The sequence below is a fragment of the Lissotriton helveticus genome, chromosome 8, assembly GCF_964261635.1.
Source record: "Lissotriton helveticus chromosome 8, aLisHel1.1, whole genome shotgun sequence".
Lineage (NCBI taxonomy): Eukaryota > Metazoa > Chordata > Amphibia > Caudata > Salamandridae > Lissotriton > Lissotriton helveticus.
Genome location: NC_136069.1, coordinates 1,031,341,091 through 1,031,358,035, shown reverse-complemented (window position 1 = coordinate 1,031,358,035; position 16,945 = coordinate 1,031,341,091). Strand labels below are relative to the sequence as shown.

At 41.2% G+C, this 16,945-nt stretch overlaps 1 pseudogene across 1 annotated transcript in view; it reads left to right on the top strand.

The window, feature by feature from the left end:
• Nucleotides 1-16,945, top strand: part of LOC144773076 (toll-like receptor 8 pseudogene) — a 283,267-nt pseudogene that overhangs the window by 226,098 nt on the left and 40,224 nt on the right. The gene's annotated exons all lie outside the window — the stretch shown is intronic.

Genomic DNA, 16,945 nt, shown 5'->3' with positions numbered 1-16,945 from the left:
TGTCTGAAATGTCTATTCATAGCATCCCTCCCAATGTGTGTGGTTCAATGATATACCCTAGCCATTTGTGATAACAAACTTTCTGGTTATACCATCTGGACACACCTACACTTCATCGTCAACTCTTCTTGTATAACCTGTTTTGATCCAGGGTTCCTTTTCTTTTGTGTCTGCCTCATCCTGGAACTGCCTAACCTCATTCCATGTTTCAAAAGCAGAGAAAAACATTAGTTGGCAATTGGCAACTTCTTTTTCCATCCCTCTGTTCAAAGAAATTGTATTTCTTGCATAAAATTGTGGCACTTGGCTTGCGTACCGATTACCCAATGTCACACACTCATTTCCTGACTTATGTGCGGCACATTTGACCTCTGCAATTTCTTTTGGCAACTGTAATGCTTCCAATAGTTATTTAACATATGTGCCATTCCTGATAGGAGATCCTGAAGAAGTCAGAAATCCCCTCTATAACCACAATTGGTCGAAGTCATGCACAATACCAAAACCATATTGACTGTCCATAAAGATGGTTACTCTCAATTTCTTTCCCCCTTTGCAGGCGTTTAATAAAGCGAACAATTCGTCTATTTGTACAGACTTGACTCATTTTAGACAGGAAGCTTCTATGATACCTGATACAGTACATACAGCATAACCAGACATTAATTCTCCATTCTCCCTTCTCAAACATGACGCATCAACAAACAGTACAAAGTCTGACTCTTCCAATGGAACATCAAGGTGGTCGGTTCTTGGCTTTTTACACATTTCTGTCACATCCAAACAATCATGATTAATTTCTTTCTTCACTTCTTCACAATAGGAATCAGGCAACAAGATTGCTGGATTCATCATGGTGCACCTTGTCACACTTACATTTTCAGCACCCAAAATTACTCTTTCATATTTAGTCAGCCGACTAGGGGTCAAATGTTGAGAACGAGTCCTTGTTAAAAGGATCCCAACTGAATGTGGAAAGCCTGCTTGCTGTTTGTTTTGCCCTCTGGAGGGGACTAAGTCCACCAAAGACCAGAGATTGCCTGCGGGAGCGGGAGAGTGCTGGACTACACTCCCCAGACTCCCTTGCCACCGACGTCACTGCTGCGCCAGGAGGCACCTACAAAATCCTCCCGGGATCCCCGCAGCGCGGGAAGCCTGCATGATGTTTGTTTTACCCTCTGTAGGGGCCTAAGTCCACCAAAGATAGGAGAATGCCTGCAGGAGAGGGAGGTACTGGACTACACTCCTCAGACTCCCTTGCCACCAACGTCACTGCTGCGCCAGGAGGCGCCTACAAAATCCTTCCGTAAACGCCGCAACGCGGGACACGTGCGGGCGGCACCTGGGCCAAGACCGGGTCAACACAGGCCCGTTCCGAGACCGGAGGAGGCCGGGCTGGGACACAGTATTGACATTTTGGTTCGTACCTGGACAGTATTGGTGGTAACCAACTTGTGATGTATTCCTATAGGTACTGTATCGATTCCCCTATTCCTGACCCTGGTCTGGTTAATAATTAACTAGCAGCCATCTAACGGTGCAAAAACCATTATCTGATTAAGATACACCACGGCACAGAAGCGCGTTATCTGATTAGGTCATAACGCATGCCATCTAATTAGACAAGCGATATTCCTCCAGCCCCTGATAAGGCATACGGAGTTCTCAAAACAAATCAAACCTACAGCGACCTGGGAAATTCCCATAGCCATTGTTTTGATTTCACAGAGAACTTCGGCAAAAGAATGTGCGAACGAGCCCGTTCATATGACATCCTTATTGACATATATATGTCCATCCTTACGTCAATCTCGGCACCTTTCAGGTATAAATATTACCGACATTGCCTTAAGCAAACACATGCGGTGGTGACGAGATCGGAGCAGCGAGACGTGCCGAGGAGCCCAGCAGAGAGCGAAGCCCACAGGCGCTGCCCCGCCTTCCTGACGCGCTGAGAACGAGACGCTGCCTTTCTCCTGCTGAGAAATCCAGCTCCGGCGCTTCCAAGCAGCCCTCGCAGGCAGCTGGAATATCAAGACCTGGGATAAGAGATACCAGCCCTCCATCATTCTAGATCTCAGGTACAGAACTGAATAACCCCTTGCAGAGAATTCTCGAATCAGTCCCTTGGCAAACAAACTTAACTTAAACTGCTACTTATCTACTCCCGCCCACGTATTAGGCTTAGGTCAGGTACACTGGGGTAGGCGTGGTTAGAAGCACCAGTTGAGTATGATTAGTCAAATGTATATATGTATGTATCTATTTTATCCATTTTAAAGTATCATATGGCTTAGAAACCATATCAATGCTTTTACAGTATTATTTTATAATTCTGTCTTTACTGTATGCACTTTACTTAACTATAAGTATTACAATAATAGCGATTCATTTCTCTTGTATGAGAAAGGAGACTGATCAATAAATAACATATTTTATTGAACACGCCCGTCTCTTCCTTTTCTCTACAATCTGGTGAAACTAAGAATGCACTGAACTGACTGAGTAAAATAAGTTGTCTATTGTTTTCACACGACTCTAGAGATACACTCTTGATTAGGGGAGAGCAAAGTTGTCATGTTCTATGGTTGTCAGAAACTAAATCCCTTCTTGTCTATCCAGGGAGGTTAAAATCCTCCTTGCCTATTCGAGAAAGTTTCTAGTGAACTCTGAGCTAGCTGGCAAACACAAAACTTTAAGTCTAATATCGTCGGTAGAAGACCTAGTTAACCTCTGCCCTAGGTCTATACTATTGAAGATATTATTCCAATGCGCAGAGCCTATTGGGATAATAGGAACTACACTACATGGCGCCCAACCGTTTGGATAGGCGATAAAACTAACGCAAGACATTAGAGTAACTCAGTCGTGCTTTTTCACACAGAACCCCTTTTTTCCCATAATACTCCAAAGACGTCTGGAGTGGGTGAAAGGTCATATCCGCCAAACCTCGCAGGAGGAGACTCCTATGTATGGTTCTTGGTTAATTCAACGTTGAAGGATACACTGTTCCAAAATATTGTGCATCTAATCTTTGTTTCCATAGAAACCTGATCTGCAAACAAACAGAATAACCTTCCTGTCAGTAAAATGACAGAAAGTGAAGAAGAAAGGGAGACAGTTAGACTAGCAGCTGAACTCCTAGTAGCAGACAATACTCTGCTGGAAAATGACCCAGATGCAATACTCATCCCAGTCAACATAAGGAAATCTATAACCCTAAAACTTATAGAAAATGGACTGACACCAAGAGGTGGTACAGTCATATTCGTAATTGAGGCACACGAATATCGGCAGACAGAGGTATTCTATTCATGGATAAACTTTCCAGCAGCAAACGCTGTAACAAAGGACTTCCACTATTACAAAATAGAGGAACCTCCTAGTGAGTACACTCCTTTCGAGGAAGTGGAAATACCACTCAAATTCCAAGAGCACCTGCTCTTGTTTCATGGCGCCCTAAAACATAATAATCACATCACCAGGCTCGGTCCACTAGGTAGACCAGGAGCAACGTGGCCGGTCCTAGCCGGATATACACCACATCCAGACATTGAAGAAATGCCTGCACCAGAGCTTTTAGCACAGCTAAAACAATTAATAAAAATACATAGACAATGAGTCCAATATGTAATGCGGACTTCAACAATCCAACCAGCAATTAAAATTCCACAGCTGACCAATCATCAGGGGAACACAAATAAAATTACACCTCAGAACATACAGTCCTGTCTAGGTAAAGTACCCGCAAAACGGGAACAAATTCCTTTCTGGCTAGCACAAAAAAATCACTCAAATAGAGGCGGTGTTTCCAGATACCACCCCTGTTGAGAAACATAGGATTCTGACTATCTGTCTCCCAATGGGAATCGCACCACATGTGGAGGACTGTGACACTTGGGGAACAGTCTTTGCTTCCATTTACACAAAAACACATGGTGTACCATCCATGTCAGTAATACCAGATGTGCTAAAACAGATTCAAGATGAATACGGTCCAGAACCCGCTTTAACTCTCGGTATGAAACTACTGAAAGATTTCAAGCAGGTCTCTGCAATATTATTAGCCAACATAAAGGGAGAAGCAGCAAATGTGGCGATTCGCCAGAGGTTAAAAGAGACAAATATAGCAGACCAACCATCTGAAATTGCCAGAATCATAGAAAAATCCTATGAAGAACTAGGAGAGAGGAAGAGATAGTTTGGGTGGAATACCAGTGAAACCTCAACTAGTTGAAAGTCCTGAAAAGGTATTTATAAAAAATAATCTAAACACTCAAAAAAAGAGCTGGGATGGAAATAAACAATCCAATCCTAAAGAAAAAAGATTCCAGTCCAGAGGAAGGTCTCCTCGGCGGAGAGAAAGATCTCCTGATCAAGGATGCAAGTCTCCCCAAAGGGAGCCCTCTGTGAAAAAATACAACCTTAGAAATAGGGATAATATAAAAAAAACCTGATAGATATCAAAATATTGATACACGTCCCTCTCAATCTTTTCAGACTTCCTCGCAGAAATCGGAAAGAAGAGGACGATCAGAACACAGGGAAGAGCACGTCAAGTCCAAAGACAAAGAACCTGCTCATCAGAATAAAAAATTAAAATTTCCAAAAAAGAAGGTAGCCAGTATTAAAGTAATTAACAATGCCGAGAATACTGAGGACACAGCTGAAAAACGGAGAATGGGCTCAGACAATGCTAGACAGCGCAGCAGAAGTGAGCATAGCTCGCAAAGTCCTTATGAATCATCTGGAGACAGTGGACACGAATGAATACATTCAGGTGGAAACTGCAGATACCAGAGTTAGCAAACCTCATAAAATATATGAAATAATATTGCGTATAGAAGGGGATAAGACTAGAAAAATAAGGGGTCTATTTTGGGATAATCTCTCCAAGGGCTATGACATCCTTCTAGCTGAACGAGACTGGCCTCCAGAGTTTGTTAGGGAGTGCCCACATGGTGAAGAAATAATTATGCCTGCCTTCTCAAACCATATTCCAATTCATAAAAAATATACACTTGCAAGGAAGTGGGCAGTAGCTCAAGCCCCTGCCTTATATAAAAATCATGTGGGATGGGATGAGGACTCTCCTCCTCACAAAATCCAGTTAAAATCACAACCTACTGCACAGAGGCAGTACCCGATTAAGCAAGAAGCTAAAAAACAGGTAAAAGAGATCCTAGATCAACTTGAATACCAGGGGGTGATTGAAACTTGCACCTCACAAATGAACAACCCTTTGTTTCCTGTCTCCAAGCCAGACAATTCATATCGTCTTGTTTTGGACTACAGACACCTTAACTCATGTTGCAAACATTTGCAGTACAAAACTCGCATAGTGCTGCACTAATGAATAACATAGTGCGCAAAAAATACAAAACCACCTTAGACATTTCTAATGGATTCTTTTGTCAAAATATAGCACCAGAGAGCAGATATTTGACGGCGTTCTCAATAATTGGCACGAAAAAAAATTCTGTCGTTTGCCCCAGGGGTTCAAGAACATCCCAGGATTATTCTCAGCGAGAGTAACTAAATTACTACAAACATATGATGACGAGGCATTATCTTATGTCGACGACATCTATCTAACAGATGATGACTTGGATACTCACTTGAAGAGAGTGAACACCATAATACTTGGGTTCGCAGCAGAGGGTTACAAATTCAACTTTAAAAAGTCAAGAATTGCCCATCTAACAGTCCTGTTTTTAGGATATGAACTATCAAGTGAAGGCAAAAGCTTGGCTGACAATTTCCTAGAGAAATGTGCTGTAATCCAAGCACCTAGAACACTGAAAAACTTACAATCAATTCTAGGCTTCCTAAATTTCGGAAGAACATACATTATAAATTGTGCAGAGAGAATTAAACTTCTCTATGATCTAATAAAACCAGATTTTAAAAGAATCAATTGGACTCAAAAACACACAGAAATTTTGAGATCCTTACAAACAGATATGTTAGTTAAAACAAAACTACAAACACGTGACAACACACGCAACCTTGTGATTCGAGTCATCCCAGGAAGATGCGGATTCACATACCTGACCTCTAATGAGGGAGTGAAGGTACCAATAGCTGGCGGTGAAAACGTCATCAAAAGGCGACTGCTCAGCGCTACCGATCAATTATCCACTCAATTATACATACATAATCGATGCAAACTCAGTCCCTTTTGCTCGAATCCCTGGAGTGGGGGATAGAGTAATTCCAAACACGGACAGGAGAGGCTTGTTAATAGCAGACGCACATATGGGTGAGGGTCTCAGACACCTTAAGCTAAAAGATTCTCTAGAAGAATTACAATCAGTGTACTGGTGGCCAGGCATGAGCCTGCATCATCACAATTTTGTAAAAAACTGCCCAGACTGCAATAGAGATCGCAGTGGCGAGCGAGGAGGACTATTGCCATGGCACTTCGCTCCAGAAAAACAACAACAATAAGAATGTACCCATCACGAAAAAGCGTTATATTAACACAAAAAGACAAATTTTCACTTATGATGTAGACCCCAGCGCTCGGCTGACGTCTGGACTGTTATACAAGGATTTGCAAGTCTATAATGGCATATACGCTAGAAGCATGCTACGTTTTGAATAATGTATTTCTTTTAGCCCTCAGGCTTATAGGGAAGCATGGCCAAATGAGCATAGCATAGGCGGACTCTTCTCACTTCCTTCCTGAGGGATACGGGATGGTGTAAAGAAAAAACCAAGACATAAAGCAATCTGTAACGGAAAAGGTATTAGGTTCGGGAGCTGGGTGGGTCAAACATCTAATAAGTGTCCAACGTAGTCTAAATAACCTGCCAAGGAATTCTCTGAAAGGGTTCAGTCCGTACGAACTATTGTTCGGGACTAGAATGATGATCCAAGATCTTGATAGTCAGACTTCAGTGGTTAAAGACAAAAGCTTTGATATCAAAGATCGTTTGGCTATTTTACAGGACTTAAATGAAACAAGAAAAGACCTGAGCAACATAAAGTTGAAACAACAGCCAACAACCACTGAAGAGAAACCACCTGTCCCAGCAAGGCCTGTCTGGATTCCAAAAGTCGGGGATCTAGTCAGAGAGAAGATCGCGGTAAAGAAGGAATTTGGGCCTTCTTACAGAAAAGCAGTTCCTGTCTTGTCTGTCAACGGGACAAGATCAGTAGTACTACCGCCCCTTGCTGGTAAAAAGGAGAACCGAGTTGTATCCATCGACCTGGTTAAACCACAATCATGTGGCCAAGTGGACTCCCAAGAAGTAGCAGAACACCAATGTTTGCTACGAATACAGAGGCTCAAACTGGAAGACTGATCACATTTGGAAAAACTACAGTGAATCAACAAGGACTATGCAACAAAGCAATGGAACTTGAACCTCTTAAAACCCAAATTAAAACTTTTCATCAAGAAACAACAACCTATGATGATGTAACTGCAGACTTTGCTAATGAAACAAAGCAAAATCCAAAAACAATTGGAACAATTGACAGAACAGCATCCGGCTACTTCATCAACTTCGATGATTCATCTGAAGACCTGAGTGAAGCAAAGAAACAGCCATCAACAAAAACTTTTAAAGACAAAGCTAAGGAACTTTTTCAACAGCTGAAAGAAACCTATCTGATTTCTCCATGGATTGAGTTTTGGGTGGCCTTCCGTGCATTTATCCTCATTCTTTGGCTCATCATGGTACTATGCTTGGGACATTTCATTGAAGGAAAATATGCTAAAATGGACACATCAAGCCAGAAAATCAACTTGGTCCTTAAACCACACACATCTTCACACATCGAGAAAAGAGAACTTTCTTCAGTGAACTTCACAGCCAATCCTATACCAGGCGGTGTAGCATGGGACAAAACTGATTATGAAATCTATGGTCCGGTTGAAATCCTGAAGTATCCACACCAATTCAAGATCTTATTGAGTGACTTTGTAAAACCGAGCTCATTTGCTGATGATTGGGACTTTGAAAGTATTAATGATATGATGTCTAATCTTGTGATGTCTGCTAAATTTACAGAACATGATTATTTGCAGGGTTCGTCTAATTATGATCAGATGTTCTGCTATAACCACTATGGTAACCATTATCTACATAAATCTGCTCAACCTAGAAATGTTTTAAATTATAACCAATGGGAACATTGTGCTACTCCTCCAAATGACAGCTCAAAAACATTTTATGATAAATATTCATACTTTTCAGGGTTTAACACAAGTAATGCAGAAACATTTTATCTCAAATTGTCAAATAAGACAGGTATGAAGACCATGCTTACAAACACAAAATTGATATATTCCGATTCATTCTTTGAACAAATGAATACATTTGGGTTTGATTTCTGGAACAATAATATTGAAGCAAAAACTGTTTGGGGTACAAGAGATTGGCAAGTACAAGGTATAGAATCATTGTTTAGAGCCTGCATGATCCCAGAACAAATTATATTCTTGAATGACACTATTCAACAAACTACCTGTCTTGGCTTAGCCAAAATCAAAGATTTGAACAAACCGTCTATTCCAAAGCCAACAATGAACAGTAATAGCTCTATAGATGATGAGATAGACGTAAACCATATATTAAACCAAAACAGAACACATCCTGAATGGAAAAAATGGTTGATCTGGCCCACAGATACAAATAACTGTCAAGACAGATTCCTGAACAAAAAACAGGGGTTCACATTGACTAGGCCAGACCCTAGATATTCCCAAAGACAACATCCAGGGATAGTAACCACCTACAGCGTGGGCAAGCTCTGCCTTCAATGACTACAAACGTCCACACTTGCTGAAATTAAGCAACACCTAACTTTACTTACAGAAGGTGCTGACTTGCGTGATTTCATATTGGGACCACGCAAACAGCGTCAAAAACGTTTCATAGCGGCCTCTATATATGCAGCTTATAACGAAGTTTGGAAAGTAACTCAAATTGAGACAGCAGAAAAAATACGGGAAATTGACCGTATTAATTTGGAAAAATCACTTTCTGTGGTGGACAATGGGTTAATGACTCTGTCCTCCAGAATATATTCTCTGGACAGCATTGTGTCTTCAGCAATCGATATAATATCGCAAGACTTACTGATGTTACAACACGGTCAGTCCCAATTGCGTTCTATTGTACAGCTTGGCTGGAAGTTACAAAATCCGCGTTCTGGCTATATGCCTTGGCGTTTAATCAACACAACGTCATTATTTAATATCTTTAACCTTACTGATAAACAAATCAGTTTGGCACAGAAGGGTGCTGACTATACAATTCTGAGCATTGAAAAACTTGAGAGATTACCATTGACAATGTCAGAACGACCTGTCATTGAATGGATAATACATGGAATAATAAATATTCCGATAACTACTTTCCAATTTCAATTCTGCCAAAAATATATACAGGCAGGCCAGTATGAAAGGTTGGGTAAAGGGTACATTAAGTCAATATGGAACTTGCCCTATACACACGAATGTGTCAGTAATAAAGGCCAGAAAGTGTTTCTCAGTGGCAATAATTGTGCAAGATCACTAAGTGGTACACTTCTGTGTCAGGGTATTAGCTTGCATGGAGCCTGTGAAGGGACTTCAAATAACCTTTCATGTTACCAGCTAGGCACACCTGCAACACAAATAGAACCATTCTTTAGGAGACTCTCGAACGGGAGTTACATTCTAATAGTGAATCGCAGATGTTGTAGTTTGCTGCCCGGAAAACCTTATCTCATAACCGTGACTAGGAAGGTCATGTGCTGTGAACGAGTATTGTTCCCGAACGATTCTCCAGACAGGGAGGCAAGGTTATGGCCCGATTTGAAAATTGCTTCTATTCGAATAGATACTTTAAGCAGAATGAAGACTGTGCTCCTACAGACGCCGACCAGGCTCACGTCATCAAAAGAAACGTATGATCTCCAAGTTGCAAGGACAACAGAAGAGATTCATTCATTATTATCAACTAATTGCCCCATACATTTCGCAGAAATACTGAATGAAATCTTAAATATTTCTGATACCACTGGTGTCTCCAGTGTATTTAAAGCAGTGTTTTCGGGTGCTTTAACTCCATTCAAAGCCATCCTGGGTATTTTTCCAGACTTTGTCCATTCCATTTTTGGCGGACTTCCACTCCTTTTGGGACTAGTAGCGGGTATTCTATTTTTGATCCTGTTATTTCGCTATGGCAAACCATGTCACAGACAAAACACCTGCGACAAGGGAAGAAATGATCCTAGCCATTGGCTACCGGGACCGGGTAACTAAAATCCTTGGACTATCCCGGCTTAGAGACCTGAACATGACTTGGTCTCTTTCATTTAGACCAATGTGGCAAAGTTGTGTTATGCCTGTATTAAGGTGCTTGCTATGCGGCGAAGAATGCGTGTTGGACACCTGTCTGGCACTACAATCGGATGTGCCAATGGACGCAGATACCTTGTTGGGTTCGGTAACGGCTCATGCATTGTGCTGTCCCCAGCGGCTACCAATCCTGATGACGGCATTCGTGGAGACTTCACCACTACGATTGAGGGGTAGTGAAGCACAAGATGAAAGCAGCATCGATCAGGTACGACCTTCAGTCAGCTATGCTGATCAAAACATCAATGGAGGCAATCATGCTCAGGCTCATGAATGCATGGTAACAACCTTTTCCGAATTAGTGGAACTTACTCAAGAAGCTGTTGACAGTTTTTTCAACAGTCTAAATGATATGATGTTTTCACCAGAGCAGCAGGAATAACTTTGAGCAAACTAGCACTCGGAGTTCCCTACATCCTGAATTTGGCCTTCAACTTTTAAAAAGCGATATGAAAAATTTTTCTCATCAGTTTTTCAGACTGCAAGAACCTTTTTCCCCAATTCAAAAATATTTACGATTTTTGGGACACTTATCTTCTGCTTAAAGTAGACATTATTCTTAGAGAACTAAATTTCTATTTTAGGTAGTCACGAGACATTAGCTATCCTCTAGCATTATTATACATAACTTTATGATTGTGATGAAATGGTCTCGCACTTTTTTTCTGTATTAAGAGCCATTTCATGTGTGGTTTTCGCATTTATTCATGCTGAATTTAGAAATATGCGTTATATGTTTAGCATTATTAGACTGCTTGTGCATATAGTACACGTGATAGTACATGTGATTATGTTTCAAAATTTTCAGGATACATATGAATGTATTTTGGGGTGGTACGATATACACAAACGCTACTGGTTTCACTATGCCTAGATTTGTAAATATGGACATAGTCTACATGGAGTGGGTGTGATGTATTCCTATAGGTACTGTATCGATTCCCCTATTCCTGACCCTGGTCTGGTTAATAATTAACTAGCAGCCATCTAACGGTGCAAAAACCGTTATCTGATTAAGCCACACCACGGCACAGAAGCGCGTTATCTGATTAGGTCATAACGCATGCCATCTAATTAGACAAGCGATATTCCTCCAGCCCCTGATAAGGCATACGGAGTTCTCAAAACAAATCAAACCTACAGCGACCTGGGAAATTCCCATAGCCATTGTTTTGATTTCACAGAGAACTTCAGCAAAAGAATGTGCGAACGAGCCAGTTCATATGACATCCTTATTGACGTATATATGTCCATCCTTACGTCAATCTCGGCACCTTTCAGGTATAATTATTACCGACATTGCCTTAAGCAAACACATGCGGTGGTGACGAGATCGGAGCAGCGAGACGTGCCGAGGAGCTCAGCAGAGAGCGAAGCCCACAGGCGCTGCCCCGCCTTCCTGACGCGCTGAGAACGAGACGCTGCCTTTCTCCTGCTGAGAAATCCAGCTCCGGCGCTTCCAAGCAGCCCTCGCAGGCAGCTGGAATATCAAGACCTGGGATAAGAGATACCAGCCCTCCATCATTCTAGATCTCAGGTACAGAACTGAATAACCCCTTGCAGAGAATTCTCGAATCAGTCCCTTGGCAAACAAACTTAACTTAAACTGCTACTTATCTACTCCCGCCCACGTATTAGGCTTAGGTCAGGTACACTGGGGTAGGCGTGGTTAGAAGCACCAGTTGAGTATGATTAGTCAAATGTATATATGTATGTATCTATTTTATCCATTTTAAAGTATCATATGGCTTAGAAACCATATCAATGCTTTTACAGTATTATTTTATAATTCTGTCTTTACTGTATGCACTTTACTTAACTATAAGTATTACAACAATAGCGATTCATTTCTCTTGTATGAGAAAGGAGACTGATCAATAAATAACATATTTTATTGAACACGCCCGTCTCTTCCTTTTCTCTACAATCTGGTGAAACTAAGAATGCACTGAACTGACTGAGTAAAATAAGTTGTCTATTGTTTTCACACGACTCTAGAGATACACTCTTGATTAGGGGAGAGCAAAGTTGTCATGTTCTATGGTTGTCAGAAACTAAATCCCCTCTTGTCTATCCAGGGAGGTTAAAATCCTCCTTGCCTATTCGAGAAAGTTTCTAGTGAACTCTGAGCTAGCTGGCAAACACAAAACTTTAAGTCTAATATCGTCGGTAGAAGACCTAGTTAACCTCTGCCCTAGGTCTATACTATTGAAGATATTATTCCAATGCGCAGAGCCTATTGGGATAATAGGAACTACACTACAAACTGAATAGTGCTGTACTTGTATATATAAGCTAGGTGGAGGAATTATAATTAAGTATGAGCAGGTGAATATCTCGTCATTGGTCGGGGAGTAGTTGGGACTTTGGATGAGCATTTAACAAGGGCAGAGACAGCGTTTATTCATGAAATACAGCTTATCGAGCATAGGTTTTCACTGGAACCTCTACACCCCCCAGTTTGCCCTGTAGTAATTTCCCCCGTAGCAAACATATTCAGAGCAGTAGTTTATCTACAACTCCAATGCCCCAGTTGACAGTGGCTGATACAGAGGACATTGTTTCACCTAAGATTTTAGAGACCAGTAATAAGGAGGCCAAAAGGCGAAATTCACTGATTGTGGTAGTGTTACTCCCCCACCCAAAAAGAGGAAGGGGCAGGGTACCAACAAACAAAGACAAACTGCAAAACATCGGGCTCGTAAGATTAAGACTGTGGAAAAGGTACCTAATAAGGAGCTGAACATAACTCTGAGTGCTCAAGACCGTTCAGGTTTATAGGTAGACAATGGGCAGGAGGAAATTTGGAAAACGCTTGAATCCACTAAAACAAATGCTTACACAACATGAAAGCAGGTTGCTTACATTGGAGAGTTTAGTAACCACGGTGTGCAACTGCAGGCAACAAGTGACATAATCTAGTACAAAAAGAGCCATGTTAGGTTGCCATCTCGTAGATAATCACGAGAGTGGGATTGTCCATTAGCAGCAGACACAATCTAACTTGCCTAGCCCAAAGTCCCTGATAAGACAGATTAGTTGGGAGAAAGCGTACCACATCTATCCCAAAAGCAATCCCAGGTAACTCATATTAGACAGGGCATATCATCAGGGAGAGGGGAGGCAGCAAACGATCCCACGCAGACTGTTTTAAGGAACGATATGCAAACACAAGGAGGTAAGGATAAGCCCATAAATCTGACAGGACACGTATCTTCGAGGTAGGAAGGGTTCTTGGAAACCAGTAATTTGCATCTTCCCCCGGAAGCAACTCCATATACTGTTGTTCTAGCGAATGTTCCCCCATTACTAACGGGTGAAGTGGAGCATTGGACAACATTGAGAAACAAGTCACTTCACTTCCTGGGGATAAGGACAGGACTTACTAATACATTATTTACAGAGTTCAAGATGGCTAGTAGAATTGTATGGGAAGGAAGATCTAGCAAATCTATGCCTGGAGATTGCATAGTGTTAACATTTAGATCACCTAATACGATTCAAACCATACTGGAGAGAGCCGGATCTAGACCTATCACTCAAAGGGGGATAAACATTCTACCTCTCGGTTTCTTTTACCAACCACCCAGGTGCTCACAATACCCCACGGAGATAGAGGACTCATTTGGGGGGGTTCAACAAAGATTTCCTATCCCCACTAGTAATCGATTTGATGTTTTCAGCTCCTTGGGTGATATTGATTGACTGACTCTGGGTGCTCAGCACTTGGCCGAGAATGCTGGGTCAGTACCCGCCAATGGTGTGGATATTTTAGCATTGGAGAATCATTTGGAGTTAAGCAACCTGGGATGTGATGTTAGTAAGCAGCAAAGAGTAGTGGGTACACAAGTGAGGGGTCTAGATTCTGGAAATGAGGTGTCTTCACCTCTAAACTGGAACTCCCCTGTGCAAATACTAAAACCAGCCTGTTCTGGTGACATTAATAATTGTAGGCTTGCCTCACCCCTACCTCTACAGAAAAGCGATGTGCACTCCTGTGATATTATCTCATGGAATATTGCAGGGTTGAGGTCAAAAATAGATAACCCAGCATGGTATAAACTGATGCAAAATAGAGACATAATATGTTTACAGGAAACCTGGTCTAGTGATTCATTCCAGAATAATGGTTTTAAAACTTTTAATACACCGGCCTTGAAGGGCCTTCGGGGAAGGCTGTCCATGTATATTTCCAACAAATTTGCATTTAGCAAAATACAGTCATTTTTGGGCAACAGTTTCTATCAGATAATTAAATTGTTTTTAAGTATTGATCAATGTGTAGTTTTGGTAAATTTTTATAATAACATCATTTCAGTTGAACTCTGCCAGGTATTAAAACATTTGAGTGGGGATTTGAATGATATCTGTAATGTTAGCTCAGCAGATGTAATGATAACAATGATGGGTGATTTTAACTGTGCAATGTTCCCCTTTGAGGATAATAGATTATGTGGCCATGTGTATGAAGAAGACACTCACATGACCCATTTCTGTCATTCGGAGTTGTTTAATGAATTTTTAGTCACTAATGAATTAGGTTTTGTAAATGAGCTTTTGGAGCCCGCAGTAATAATGCCCTACACCTACAACGTAAGGGGTTTTTCTACAATTTTAGTTTCATACAACTATGCTTCTAGACTACTTTGTTTTGAGGTTGGTGAGAATCCCCTGAGTGATCATTTTCTGTTATGCCTGGTGGTTACTTTGCCCTTAAACAAGGCTAACAGGAATAATAAGGATAGAGAGGTCACAGGCAAAATTAAACTAGATAAAACTAATGGTTACACACTAAAATGGTCAAAAGTGGACCCCGTAGTAATAAATAGATCTTTTGTGATAAATCGTAAATCAGTTATTGAGGTCTGCCTGTATGAGACAGCCCTAAGTGCACGTATTGTAGCATCCTATATTGAAATATCGAACGTGCTTAGGAAATTATTAGCACAACACTGTAAGAAAAATCAGGACTCGGGCTGGTTTATCCCAAGATGCACACAAGCCTACTCTAATCTGAAATTTGAATTGCATAGGCAACCTTAAATAATGTGTAAAATTAGATTGGCAGGAATGGAATATAGACAGGCAATAAAGGAAAGAAAGAATATTTTGAGAGATGAATCATGGGAAGCCCTACATACAGCAGCTGTATTGAAAGATTGTGCAGCTTTTTGGAGGGCCGTGAAGACACCATTCTTAACCACTCAGGATGGCCCATCAATAGCAATTGCTATCTCGGAAGAGGAATGGATTCGGTATTTCTCACAGGTATATAATGGCATAGACATTTCTTGTACAGCATCTGCTGATATTTTAGAGAGTAATTATCCTAATGTTGACTTAAATTTTACTTTAGATGAAGTGAATAGAGCTCTACAGTTGAGCAATATCAGTTTAAATTTAATATTTGGTTATGGGGGCCTATTATAACACAGGCCATTGATTCTAGTTGTCAAACTCAATTTCCTGAGACTTGGGAAGTGTCAATAATAGTTCCTATTTTTAAAAAAGGGGATCGTAAAAACCCGGGTTGCTATAGACCAATCTCCTTATTAGACTCCATGGTGAAAGTGGTGGGCCACGTGATTTTAGAGCGCCTGCAGGATTGGGTAGAAGAAAACCATATTTGATCAGATTTACAATTTGGCTTTCGCAAGGGGCTCGGAACAACGGAGCAGTGTCTAAACTTGGCCCCGCTTATAGGAAAGTATACCAAGGCAAAAAAGGCAGATTGTACATGCTTTTCATTAACTTAACTGCGGCTTTTGATTCTGTAAAGCACGCAAGACTGTTGGAGGTCCTTGAGGATCTGAGAGTAGACCCCCAAATTATTGCTTTTTTAAGGAACCTTTATAGCAGGGCGTCAGCTAGTGTGCGCTTTGGACTGGGGGGGGGACGTATGGCTACCTTTCCTGTTAGAAGGGGGTGAGACAGGGCTGTGTGCGGGGCCCCTATCTTTTTAATTTGTATACTAATGGGTTAGGGGAAGCATTAGCAAGAACTACACATGACCTCCCCCAAGTTGCAGGCCGACCCATCCTGGAACTCCTTTATGCGGCTGACGCAGTTATGCTGGCAAGAACCCAAATTGCTCTCCAAAGGGTCCTTAATGGATTTTCTGTTTTTAAGAAGGATTTAGGCCTCAGCATTAACATTTCTAAGGCATATGTAATGAGATGTGGCCAAGGGACCATGAGAGGGAAAGATATTTGCGTAGAGGGACATAAGCTAACTACAACTAAGAGCTTTTCATATTTGGGTGTATGGTTCAATCAAAACGAATCATGGGTTCAAACAATAACTGCAAAAAAATGTATCTTTATTCAGTCATCCAATGCCCTGGTAACCTTTTCTAAGAAATTGGGGCGGAAACCCCCTTGGGAGTTGTTACAAATCTATAAAGCAAAGTGCATTACATCAGCAATGTACGGAGCCGGGGTGTGGGCCTAGCAAATACAGCGCAGCTGCAACAAGTTGAGAATTCTTTTTTAAGATTTATCTTATCTGTCCCCCCTAGTACCTCATCTTTTGTTTGCCATGAAGAACTGGGTCTCTCTTTATATCTGACTTAATTAAAATAGAACCGAT